General features: G+C 43.5%; 1 protein-coding gene across 2 annotated transcripts in view; it reads left to right on the forward strand.

Moving 5' to 3' along the window:
- LSAMP (limbic system-associated membrane protein) overlaps positions 1-13,626 on the forward strand; it is a 965,359-nt gene that overhangs the window by 61,679 nt on the left and 890,054 nt on the right. The window lies entirely within an intron of this gene.

Here is a 13,626-nt window from a genome sequence, read left to right on the forward strand (position 1 = left end):
TGGCAGGAAAGGAGATGGGTTGCGAGCACTGGAAGCAGGATGTGGGCAGATGCCTGGGGATGGCTGCTACTAGAGGAAATCAGATTGCCACTCATTTCTTCCTCTGTTTTTTGGCAGAGTCCTGCTGTCCTCTCTCCAACTTCCCAAAGACCTGGGCACTCTCCTCTCTGAGGAATGCTCAGGTGGTTTTATCTCTCTGCAGTAGCTGATCCCAGCAACCATAGGGGAGAAGGAGCAGCTCCTCTGTGCGTGGTGCTGAAAACTGTGGTTCTTTTACTGATAATCTGTTGCATGTCTTTACAAACTGCCATGTATCTGTCATGTGCCAGCTGTAGAATGGCCCTCTGGGGAATACTTCAAGCTCCAGTTGCTGAGCTATGGTGAAAAAAATGTGCTTTTTCTAGTTGACATTGCAGACTTCATCTGGGGAGTGTGTGTGTCTATTTACTTAATTTAGTCCTAATCATTGCATGTGTTGAAATAGTTCCGTTTTTCTGTGGATGGACCTACCCCAGATACTGTGTCTCCCTTTAGGGGTGATCTCCCATTTGTGTCAGTTTGCTTTGGCTTTGCTCCAGTCTGGTGGAACTGGATCAGCTATTCGTGTGCCCAGTGCTACTACTGACATAAATGTGCTTGCCAGGAAATGGCCAAAGGCCTCAAAACTCCACCCAGCAGCCACCACAGAGCAGTGGACAGCAATGGTAGTAGTTTTAATGTGTCAGCACAGGATTCAAACACAACCTAGTGGCAGCAGCTTCTGTAAAGCAATGTGTGTATAGTAATGACTTTTATAGGTCTCTCCAAACTGTCCTCCTTTATCATTGCTGCCAGGCTCATCCCAATCTGTTTTGCATAGGCAAACCCCAGCCCTTTGGTCTCTGCACATAAAACTCCCACTCTTTGCAGTTTTGGTTTCTGTGAGTTGTATCTAAATGGGAGGTTGAGATTTTGAGACCGTGTGGACCTGGAATTTATTCCTGTTTGCAGCAGACAGATGTTCACACCATGCTTCCATCCTGAAAAAGAAGTCCACTGCATTCTTGTCCATCTGCTAACTCTGCAGACCCAGCCAGTGGCCTTAATCCACCAAATAATTAGTTCCAATTTTGGATAATGTTCTTTCCACCTGAGACTTTTGAGCTCAACTGTATTTCTCAAACACTTTTTGAACTGCTGTTTTCACTCTTTCCAAGAGTCCCTTAGAGAGCAGAAGTCCTACAGAGGAAAGGAGGTTCTAGGGCACTTCAGTGCTAGCATTTTACATGTGCTCCATGCCCTCAGCCAAGGGGAATGTACAGGGCTGTTAGCTAGAAATCCATAGGAAACAAAAGCATCGCATCACTGGCAGCAAAAATTGTACTGAGCATCCACATATTAGGGCTAAAACCAAAGTTTTTTGAGCAGAGCTTTCTACAGCTCTCTGTCTCATTTTCTACAACCTCAACTTTGAATAGTTTGCCATCCCTACTACATTTTCTTTCTCATCTCTCTTCTAATTTTCCCCACTACAGCCCTTTCTCCACACACCCACTCTATGCCTTATCTTTATATGTGATATATATATCACTATCACTATCTCTTTCCAGATTGTTTTCTCTTATTTCTTGCTTTCCACCTCCACTCTTTGAACAGGATAAAAGCAATGCTGTCTGGCATGAAAAGTATTGATAAGTGAATGCAACCAAACTTTTACCACCCTTCTGGTTCCTCCCTTTACTATTGTTCTCAATGAGTAAATCTCACAAATATGAGCCGGGGTTTGCCTGCACGCAACAGGCCAAGAAGGGGCTGGTATTAATTGGCAAGGCTGGTTTAGGATGCCTTGAATCACAGAATGGCTTGGGTCAGAAGGGACTTGAAAGATCATCTGGTTCCAACCCCCTGCTGTGGGCAGGGTTGCTGCCCACGCTCCATCTTTCTTACAAGAATGTCATAGTGCGGAGTCTAGGAGGGTTTATGTTATTACCTTGCACTGGGACAAAGTTTATGCTTCTCCTTCATTGTCTTGACATTGATGTTTATCAGATCTTTCCTCAACTTGATCACAGAAGGTGCTTTATTTGAAGATGATTCAGTGTTCAGTATGTATTTGCCAGGCAGCTGTCAGAAGGTTCTGTGGGCATGGTTTGGGGTGAGAAGACAGGGCAAGCTGAGATGTAACGTCCATTTGTCACACCGGGTTGATGCCTCTGTCAGGGGACGATTGTTTTGGTGTCCAGGCTCTCTGTGAAGGCTGTGCTGTGTCTGCACTGCACTGCAGCTGGCTCCAGCTGGCTCTCGTAAAAGCCTTTCTAAGGCACAGTTCCCACAGGGGGGACCTTTGGCATGAAAAGAGCAGGAATAAAGCTAAGGTGATGAAGTCAGGGTTTCCTAATGCTGTCGTCCCCACCTTGTTTCCCACAGATTGATTCAGAAAAGTGGGTTTTCAATACCGGCCTGAATACTGGGAAAGAGGGTGAGAGATTTTAAATTTACAGGCATTCCCTAAAGTCTTCCACTTTTAACCTTGAGCGTGCAAGTGCTTTTACAAACATGGACACTGCATCAGTTTGGGTCAGTGGGCACCTCTGCTCTCTGTATTTTAATGAAAGGTAAATGGAGGTGCGGCATGTCTTGCTAATAGCATCTCAGTCCTTGGATGCCCTATCCAGGAATACAACCCGAGTCTCCTGAGCCTTGCTTTTTAATCTGACTCTGAGCCAAAATTTTATTAGCGGATTAAGATCCTTGCTCTCATATCTGATAGATTTGAGCTGAAGGACTGTGGAGTTCAGGTTCCCCTTACAGCTTTGCTCTGAAAAACAACGCAGGTTTTTATTTACATACAACATCCTTGATCTGAGGCTTATGTGAGGAGAGAGAGGGGGGAGGGAGAAGGAGAGTTGAAGAAAAGTAGATGAATGAATGAAGGCAGCATGAGAAAGAGGCAGAGAAGAGTTAGGAAGGGAAGGTGGTAGGGTGAGAGATATGGGAGGATGGAGAGAGAAAGCAATCTGATGGGAGGAGGAGAGGCTGCAGGCTGGGATGGCAGGGGCAGGAGGAGCTCGGGAAGCAAAGAGCAGTGAGATATTTAATCTCGGAGTGGCTGCAGTGCTTTAGCCAGGTGGCTAGTGGGATAACTGGCAGGAAGCTGGCATTTACCTGGATGCTAATTCCTCTCTTCCTGCCAGTCTGACAGGATGAGTGCCTGCTCTCCCAGTGAGATGAGATCATTTGAAAAGCCCCCCTAGCTGCTATTATGAGGAGCCAGTGAATGCACGCTCCACCATTGTGGTGTGTGATAAAGCATGGTGGCTGGGAAGGGAGGAAGCTGGTGGCAGTGGGAGTGCTGGAGACAGGCTGCTCATTTAGCGCTGCCAAGTTCTGCATCTGATTAATTACAGAGGGTTTGATAAATAACATAGTGGAGATGCGTAATTCAACGGGAAAGATGCAGGAAGCTGAGGGGGACGGGGGGACTGGCGTTGCTGGAGCAGCTCATCTCTGAGGTTCCTTGTCCTTGGCAATGGCAGTGCTATGTTCAGTGGTGGCACCTGACGAAGGTGGTGGGACTGGAGGTGACAGCAAGTGGCATGGGGTCAAGGGCACATGGCTGCTTGGAACCTCATGACAACATCCAAGGTACATAGGTGATCCCTGTGAACGTGGCAAGCCAAAAGCGCTTTGAGTAGTCTCTGAGGCATTCATTCTCCCTGTCTCCATACAAAGGGATGAGTGCTCTCCTTCATGAGGAGGCTGAGGAATCAGCAGAAAAGGATGTTCTGTTTTTCCTCCAGACTCAGAGGTAATTCATTTTTTGAGAGATGCATGTAGCTGCTGTGGGACACCCACTTCCACTGCTGAATACAGGATTGGTCTCAACAACAGGTGCAGGGTGGATGCCCAGTAAGATGTGTTCGATGCCTCTTGCATTACTCTGTGAGAAGGTTGTCCTGAGGGATTTCCATTGTCCTTTGTAGGTGGTATTTAACTCTTGAAAACAGAAGTAATGTAAACAGCTACCTACCCCTTGGTTTGGAGTCAGAGAATGTATCTTAGATCAAACCTACCCAAGGACTAAAGATTGCAATATGGTAAACCACCAAGACTTGTGCATGGGAATTAAACATTTGGATAGCGTTTACACACCCCTGTTTTTATGTATTGGGTAAGATGAAACAAATACTCAACTAGAGATTAGAGTAGGACATGGGAATCTAGCCTTGGTGCAGCCTTGCCTCATCCTGTCTCCTGAGCAAGGAGAAGTCTTCAAATAAGACCAGAAAGTGGCAAATATTGACTTGATGTCAAATTGGGTAATATCTATAAATGTCTGTATCTGAGGTGTGAGGTGGCAGTCAACTGATGTCCTAATACTAAAACGAAAGTCTGTAACATAATACAAATCTTCAGTTCTAAGCAGGAGATGAGCATGAAAAGGTTGCTGTGGTGAAGGTGGTGGCTTGGACAGGAGGGTGTGGAAAGAGTTCTGCAATCTTCTACTGCAGAATACCACCCTTCACAGCCAGGGTCTGTTTGCCTGAGCTACATGTAGGTGTATATTTGTACCTGGGTGTATAAACGAGCTGTGACAAGCAGGCAAACACCAGGGCTGGTGAAACATGGAGCACACCAGAGGGTACCAGAGTGTAATGGTAAGCTCTCAGTATGTTGGGCCAACAATGAGGCAGAAGCAAAGGAGAATGTAGTGCCTGAACTTCTTGCATCCAGCAGAAAGTCTGGCAGTATTTCAAACCAAATGGACAGAATAGAAGTAAACTGGCTCAAGAAATATATAAAACATGAAATTGGTCTTCCCAGTGGGAAATTTACTTGCGTGTTACTTTGAAGAGCAGGGGATGCTGGTGGCGAAAAAAGTACTTCTAGTTCTTCCACATGTGCTTTTGATCTGCTTTGGGGAAGAGTGGACACAGGATGTTGAACAGAAGACTCCATGAGCTGTGAAGCAGCAGCAGCTGCCTTTATTATTGTTTTGGTGTTTTTTTCAGTGCAGATAATTAAGTAGTTGGAAGAGCATCAAAATAAGCAGACAGCTTTTAGGAAAAGAAACCACATGGGACTTCTCAGCTTTTAGGTCCCGTGTTTCCTTACTCTACCTATTTTCATATTTTCATTGATTGTATCTTTGAACTATCCCTGGAAAATGTGAAAGAAGAACTAGCTTTTTAAGTGAAGAACCAACTCTGTTCTTGGCTCCAAGCTCAGTGCCAGAGCTTCTGTTACAAATCTACAAAGGTGAATTTTAGAGCTTGTCTGGAAGCAAAGTACCTGATCAGTAATAACCAGTACCCCACTCTACCATTCTGTCCTTATTGAAGTACAAATCTGAGTACACACGAAGTCGGTGAACGTTTCCATTGTAAATCCATCTCTGGGACTTGGATGATTTTTGATTGTTTCTAATTTCACTACAGCGGTAAAGGGAGGAGGAAAAAAAAAGGATGCCAAATGTTGTGATTATGCTGCCCCTGTAAAACCTGCTTACAAAACTGCTATGTTGTTTAAATTTACAGTGAAACATGCCAAAATTAGGATCCATCAATTAAGAAGATGTTTCTGTCTAGAATTGAGCAGTGTCACTAGAGATCCAGCAACACAATACTTGTGGCTTTTTACAAGTATCTGGAAATGGAAAAAAAAAAAATCTGACCAATCTTGTCTGAAAATCCCAGGGAGTGAAAGATAAAAGAAATAACTCTGTTGAGGCAAAAGCCACAAGTAATTTAAATCTGGAAAGTGTGTTCTATCCAATAATCTATTCTAAAGTGCTAATAGCACAGTGCAGAAAAAATGTTATAACAATCTAATGAGGTCCCATTAAGTTTCCCTTCCATTGAGTTCTTTGGGGCCCTATCTAGGCTAGTAAAATAGATAATTTAAAACAAAACCTGCTTCTTTGTCTAAACGTCTGTTTAGTTAGAAATGAAACATGGGAGTTGATGCAGCCTGGGTTCTGCTATCTTCTGGGCTCTGAGCTCTTCTCAAGCTCTGAGCCTTGGGCTGCAAAACCTCCCTCCTCTGGGCCATCACTTCCCAGGTTGTAACGCTTGTATGATTATTCTTGTGCACTGGAGTAGTGGAAAACATGATTCCCAGGGAAGAGCTTGGGATAAAAATGTGTATGCATACATATATGCATACATACATTCATATGTATACATGCTTGTGTGTGTGTTTGGCTCTCAGAAGTGTACACGTGGAACTCAGAACTTGTCGGGGTTTGTTCTTTGCAGGGAACAAACTTTAGAAGTTATTTGACATTTATTTTTAGCATTCTTTCAGTGGAGCGAGTGAAGGAACCAGGCCGTGCAATTTTGTTCACCCAGCCATGCTGCAGTCCTCAAAGCATCCTGAACAGGAACAGCTTTGACCCATGCAGGCTTTCAATCAGAAGATGCTCGTGACTGGGGGGGGAAGCAGACAGACGGGCTTGCCTTCCCATGATCTTGATTTGCCTTCCACCGGTTTTAATTAGAAGCCTTTGCAAAGGTTCCTTTGGGAGAAAATTAGCCATCAGCCACAATGGCAGCAGACGAGACACCAGTTCACTCAAAAGCTGTCAGCTAACTTTAGCCCCTGTCTTGCTGAGCCATCCTTTATTTAATCAGGTTGGAGGAGCATCCGTGCCCGACACTCGACTCTGCAGGTGGGGAATGATTTACTGCCCTGCTATCAGAGAACTCTTTAATCTTGTCTTTATGAACACTTAGCACCTACAAATCACCTGTTTGGCGTGAAATACATTGCCTGCTTCATGCCTTGGTGCCCCGAAGGGGAGCATGTCAAAGGTACGTCTTGTTTACACCATAGGCTGCTTTATGGAAGTGGCCCTACTGCCAGCATGGCGTTCCCCACCCCACACCTCACCTCGCTCCCTCCTGTAGCCCTTGAAGTGCATGGTCTCCTCCCCGGGGACCTGCTGGCCTTCAGCCTGCACCATCTGGCTCCCCAGCTCTCCTTCCCTCAACCAGGAAGCCAGGCAGGAGTGTTCATTTCTGCTTTGCACCCTTCACTCTCTGGCAGTTTTCCTGGTTTAAACCATGTCCCCTTAGGTGCAAAAGGAAAACGAGAGTAGCTCATGATCAATGTTTAACGTTTCTACCAATGCATTTTATCCCAGGCAGCTTCAAACTGCTTTCTATTCAGCCATCCCACTAGGACAGTGCAGCCAGCTCTGGGGTAAAGCAGGATAACCGTGACTGTTAGCCGTGTTGCATGCCAGTCTGGGATGAGAATTAAGGACTTTAATTGAAGCGAGATGTGTAATTGAAACTGCAGGGGAAACTTTAGGATATATAGCAATTATACAAATTAGGACGTCATAACACCATAGCTCCACTTTAAGAAAGAAAAGGCTTCTGATTTTAGAAAAGAACAATAACCAGAAAGAAAAACCTCGGGCTCTTGAGTAACTAGAGATGAGCAGCGGGAGAAATCCCACTGGAAAGGCACGTCTCTGGTGGCTTGGAGCTCTTCAGTACTAGTAAGGGGCAAGCTTTGTTAGAGGCTCAGAGACCAGATATCTGACATTTGATTCAGCAGAACATATTCTTTGTATACATTTTTGTGAAAGTTCCTTTTTTGTTGTGTTTTTTTTTTTTCCCTCTCTACAAGCATTTGCTTACTATCTGCAAAGAAAGAATTGCCAATCAGTCCTTCAAACAGAGATGGGCCTTGCCCATCAAGGATGCCTGGGACTTGATGCAAATCTCAGGGCTCCTAAAACATAGATGCAGAATTTTTCTTTGGGCTTCTGTGTCCTACCTGAAGAAGCCACCCATTAAACCCTATCATCTACCTTTGCTTATGCCACAGTGCTCATGCCACAGTGCAGACAGGAGCCTGGAATGCATGAAAGCTTCCCCTCTGTGTCCCGATCTGCATTGCTGAAAATACTTTGATATAGATATTAGGCAATCTCCTAAAGTTCAGAAACTTTTTTCCCCTACCTTTCAGAAGAGCAGAAATAGCGTTTCTTGAATAGCTATGCTCCAGGTTTGCAGTGGAAGGTGATAAGTATGGCCATGAGTCTTTCAGTCAGCATGTTCTCCTCTCTCTGGCGCCCATCTCTTTCCATAGACATGAATCTTGATGTTATTTTTAGTATGAACAGACCAAATGGAGTTGGGGGAGGAGGGAATAAAAGTGGAGCTGATAGTATAACGTGAGCCAACACGCAGGCACTCTGCTTTACCACGAGATGAAAGATGACATATCGTATATCAACAAGAACAATAAAACATGATAGATTTCTTAACCTCAGCATCAATCCTAGATATGCTTGTCCAGTTCCTCCTGAAACATCCAGGCTGAAATGGCTTAGCTCCTTCTAGAGCAAGAAACCTCTATCACACGGATCAGTCCGTTTCAGTGACAGTCTTTGCACTGTACCAGAGTCCTGCTGGTGTGAGATACCTGCAGTCCAGACCAGAATTATGGTTCCAGGCTCCTTTTTTTTTTCTGCCAAAAAAAAAAAAGCAGTTAGACTCTATGATTTCCAGATCTGAAAGAATCCAGAGTTAGCAGGCAGGACTTACTTGAAGGCTGAAACTCATAAATTTTGTTTGTTTAAAGCTTAAGACATCTTTGGGATCATATTAGACTTGAGAGAGGTTGCTGAAAATTCCTAATTCCTGAAGATAATTTAGAAAGGATTTTTTAAGTGTCTGTTATTGTAGGATTATACAGTCTTGAAAGATCTCAGGCAGATCTGAATTTAGAACAACACAAGCTTTCAAGTGGTACGTTCATTTCATTTCACCCAGAGAAGAATAAGCACAATTTCTCCCCTTCTCCCCCCCACTTTCCCTTCCTTCTTTTTGTTTTTTAAATGTTTCTAAATATTAAATGCACTTGTAGGAAAAAAAAAAAAAAAAGAATCATTTAACACAGTGATGCAGAGTATGAGTCAGGTAAACCACTGAGCTGAGGGCATTTGGGAGTAGGAGAAGCTCAAATGCTTATTCTATTCTGGGCAGTGTCAAATATAGGATAATGACTGGGCTGTTATGTGGTTTGACCCTATATGGCAGTGGTGATTCCATCTTTATCTAGATCTCTATTTATCTGGAGATGAGTAAAAACAGTACTTGAATGTCTAGACTACCTCCAATAAAAATAACCGTAATGGAGTTTAATGGGTGCTTTTATTGTGAAAAGTGCAGTTTGTTGTCTGGATCTCTTTGAAAAATGTTCTTCCCATCAGCTATGGTAGACCTTTCAGAAAGTCTTCGCGATGGAAATGCCTCTTCAATATCACTTCACCTTGCTAGACAGCCCCCCAGCCAGTGCGTGCACTGCTGTCTACTCACTGCATGCTTTTTCTTTAGCTCTGCTCAAAACATTTCCATTTGTAAGGTGGCAAAGGACACTATTCTTCTTTTCCGTCAAGATGGTAGTTTCTCTTGTCTTATTCCTGTTGTCAGTGAACCGCTGTTCCTCTGTTGAGCAGCTTTTGGTCCAGTGGTGAACAGAGCACATACCGGTATTTCAAGCAGTTCTCATCATCTGAGAACTCAAAACATTCTTCCCTAGCTTTCAAAGTGTGAGTACTTCTTTGTACCTTCCATAGATGCTTCATATCATTGTTTTTTTGGTGTTTTTTTTTTTTTTTTTTTTTGTGCCTGTTTCTTTTGGTGTGAATTAAACTATAGTCAGGTAAAAAAGCTCTGAAGAAAGCTAAACAGTGAAGTGGAAGGGAAGGACTTTGAGCAGTGAGAAACTCAAGCAGCAGGAGGGAATACGTGGTGATGGTGGATGCTGGGAAAGGCTTTAAAAACATTTGAAAGTGGCCTGTGTGTCCTCACACTGAAGTCAAAGATAAGCCAGTGCTGTGTGCTCTTGAAACTCCTACCTGTAAAACTCTGCATCTCAGGAGAGGAAAGCACAGATTAAAAAGAGAGGATTTCAAGTGGACACCAAGGGGCCAATATGATGACCGAGTGCTAAGAATTAATGTGCGCTGTCAGAAGCACATACATCTTGTTCTTCAAACTTGATTCCATTTTTAGTGCCTCTGCATTTTTCTTCTTCTGGAGAAGCTCGTCCAAAAAGAGCCTACGCAGTGGTACTCAGTTATGTCTGTACGTTACATTTTGCAATATATGGGGGGAGATGTCCCTTATTTGCTGTTGAGAAGTATGGAAAGATCATCGACTGCCTACGAAGATGGATCCTAAAAGCTTATAAGTATCTTTGGACAAATGGCTTGGTCATATTTAAAATAACAGTTTAAAAAAAACAAAAAAACAAGAAAAACAATCGCAACAAAATGATGAGATGCTTGCTCTTTAAAGCTTCACTCATCCAATTAGGGGGCACCGCAAATGCTATGTGACTTAAGTGGCTACTGTCTTGCTACATAAGATGACATTATAAAAATGATAGGCTTGAAGAGATGTCAAGATTTAAATCAGTCCAGCTGTGGCGCTGAGTCAGGCTGCCATTTTGTGAGACACTCAGCCCTTTGCAGAGAAAGTGGGTGAGAGGGGCAGACAAAGATCAATGTGTTTGTGGGGCTTTTATGTCTTGTCATGTTTTACTCTCATAGTTTCAAAGAAAAAAACATCCAAAAGCCTGGCACATATTGTTTTGTCTATGTAAATAAAATCTGCAATACAGCCATAACCGAATCAAGCTGTCCTTATGCATGCCATACGTTGAAATGAGTTCACAATAGGTCATTTGGTAAACTTAGTAAAATCCCAGACTGGGATTATGTGATTCTTTGAGAAAAACAAATAGCATAACAGCAAGGAAATAGCTGAGCTCTTGCTCACTTTTTCTGATGATAATTCCACCGTACTGGGGCAGTGAAGAAATTAGGTAGTCTTGCAGGTTGTTTAGATGGCTGTAGGATGCTTTCCCAAAGAAGGCAGTGGAGTAAAGCCTGTGCTGGTGCTGGTGGAGTGACTGGGAAGTCACTGCTGATAGAGCAGGAATGCTTTGGAGCAGCCACAAAGAGCAATATTGAAGAGGAATAAGGTGGGAGCACCCTTTTCATGTCTTGCAGCCCCTTTCTTTTTGAAACTTAATGCTTTCTGCCCTGGGTTTCCCTGGGAACATGTTAGGACCTCTGGCTAGCCTAGCCAGTGCATACCTCGTATGAGTCTGTTGGTCTTCTGTTTTCTTAAGTGTGTATTTAGTCCACATACTCAGTACATCTCAATATGCATCGTGGCTCTGCTGAAAGAAGGACTAAAATGATATTGCACATCAAAGAGCTATGTTTTACTTGTTAAGTAGTACACATTTTAAAAGATAATATGAGTTGAGTAGCTCTAAAACAGTTAAGATTATGCTTTGAGTACATCCTGACTTTCTGTTACTCCTACCATGACCATTTCTGTGGTCACCATTTTGTGACCAGCTCAGCTGTGACCATCTGCTTAAAGTCCTCTCATATGGAGTTGCTTTTGTTCCTTCTAGTGAGAAGGAAACTACCGTGATTGTTTCCTTTCTTCTGTAAAATTATGTCCACTTAAAATCATATGCATTCTCTTTGCTTAAAACGGAGAAGTCCTGAGGGGACAAATCAACGGGTGCTAAGTAAATAACATGCAATCAAAGCTAGTAAATGAAGCTAAGAGCTGGCAGCAGCGAGGGAAACAGGGAGCAGAAAATAAAAGATGAATCTAAAAAGCAGGTATTGGAGAAAGAAGCAGTGTGGAAGGAATGAGAAGCAGAAAATGCATTCAAGCAAGTTATTCATATTACCATTTGGGACTTCCTGCAAAAATTCTTCCCTTCCATTAATGCCCTTTTCCACTAATCACACCTGGGTGGTGCAAAGAGAAGAAAGCAGAGAATGCTGGGGTAATCTGCAGATTTGTTTCCCTACTTAAACAGCAATCTCATTTTGATGGAAAAATATTCTGGCAACTTGACTTTCCTGAACCTGCTGCTGGGAAGGCCAAGGTCCAGTAAGTATCAGCAGGAAGAAGAAAGTTATTTTGCCCTTCCTCCCAGCAATATTTTCTAGGAAAAACTGTCTTCCACTTCTCTAGTTTGCTGGCTGGAAGCAATGTTAGGTGCTTCAGTCAATTGCCATAGTAGCTTTGTGGTGCCCTGTATGGCACCTTTCCACCAGTACAGATGGAGACAGGTATTCTGTAGTCCCAGTCATATCTCCAATTTCTATGCAGATGCCTTGGACACCCCAGGGCATCCCAAATGGCACTGGGCACCTCTATTCAGGCAAGTGAAGAGAGCTGCAGAGAAATGCCCATCTTGGCAAAGCGTGGCTGCAGATGCACTCGGGGAAAAGAATAAAGCCATCTGGGCTGGTGGTTTAGTAGGGCTCCTTTGTATTACTTTCCATAATATTTCTGCCACTGTGGAGTAGGGAAGGTGGCAAAGGTCTGATGGGATAGTGTGTTGCAGAGGAGGGAAAGGACAGATGTGGCAGATGGCTCCTTGTGGCCACTGTGTTACTTGAGGATCCAGATAACTCAGGCTTCCAAGGAAGTGCTGGAGCCATGGCAGAGTTGACGCTCTCTTACTCTGCGTGAAAGCTTCCATGCACTGCTGCATCACACGGCCAAGGGTGCAAGCTGCCCAGCTACATCTTCCTAGCATTGGAGTGGAGCTCAGTAACGGCGACATTGTCATAACACTTTGCGATAACTGGCACTGCAAACTGGTCATTACTGAACCATAGAATCATAGAATCGCTAAGGTTGGAAAAGACCCACAGGATCATCCAGTCCAACCATTCGCCCTTCACCAATGGTTCCCACTAAACCATGTCCCTCAATGCAACATCCAAACGCTCTTTGAACACCAGTCTGCTGTTGTCCTGACATTATGCCGCAGTGGCTGGAAAGCTAAGATGGATATAAGTGTGTGTGCACTGGGGAGGGGTGTTGAAAGATTTTTCTGTCAAAGAGGTGGAGAAATGCAGGGAAAGAGGAAGTCAGGGCGTTCATAGTCATGAAAATGTTGTGTGGGAACAAAAGAAACCTTTAAATCTATTATGCTGAAAAGCTGGAATTGGAAAGCTGGACTTTATAGTGGTTGTTTTTTGAAACTGTTGTGTCCTCTCTTTGTTAATATCTGGATTTGTGCTGTCAAGACAGGTCTCATGAACATCAGGGGCATGTAGCATTATTATTAATATTGTTTTGGAAGGTAGATGAATAGTGTTCTTTCAAACTCTGTGAGCAAATCTGGTTGTGTAGCCCTGTCAGTGTCCCTTGCTTCAGCTTTCAACACTACATCCTGCACAAAGCTCTCTTGGCCTCTCATCATGGATCCACATGATCTCTATCCCATGGTCTTCCAAGGAGGCAGTGCCCAGCTTGCTGAAATATGGACCAGTTTAAAGGTAGAAAAGGGGAACATTCCCTACTGGGATCATATCTTCTAGGTACATAAGTAGCACATCCATCAGAAACCTCTCTAGTCAAGATTTTTTTCTCTCTCAGGAGCAGAGCACGAGTTCTTTGGTGATGCTGGATTTTCTTTTTCTATAAATTTTAATGCATGATTTTTCACTTCTCTTCCTGTTCCCCATTTATGTTCTCCCTAATGACTCCAGATGACTTTTCAAAGGCTCCATGAGTGAGGAAGTAGTTTAAAGGGGAAAAAAAAAGTTAAATTGGTTCATGAAAAATTGTGTTCTGT

This window comes from Gallus gallus, chromosome 1 (assembly GCF_016699485.2).
Source record: "Gallus gallus isolate bGalGal1 chromosome 1, bGalGal1.mat.broiler.GRCg7b, whole genome shotgun sequence".
In the NCBI taxonomy this organism is placed as follows: Eukaryota; Metazoa; Chordata; class Aves; order Galliformes; family Phasianidae; genus Gallus; species Gallus gallus.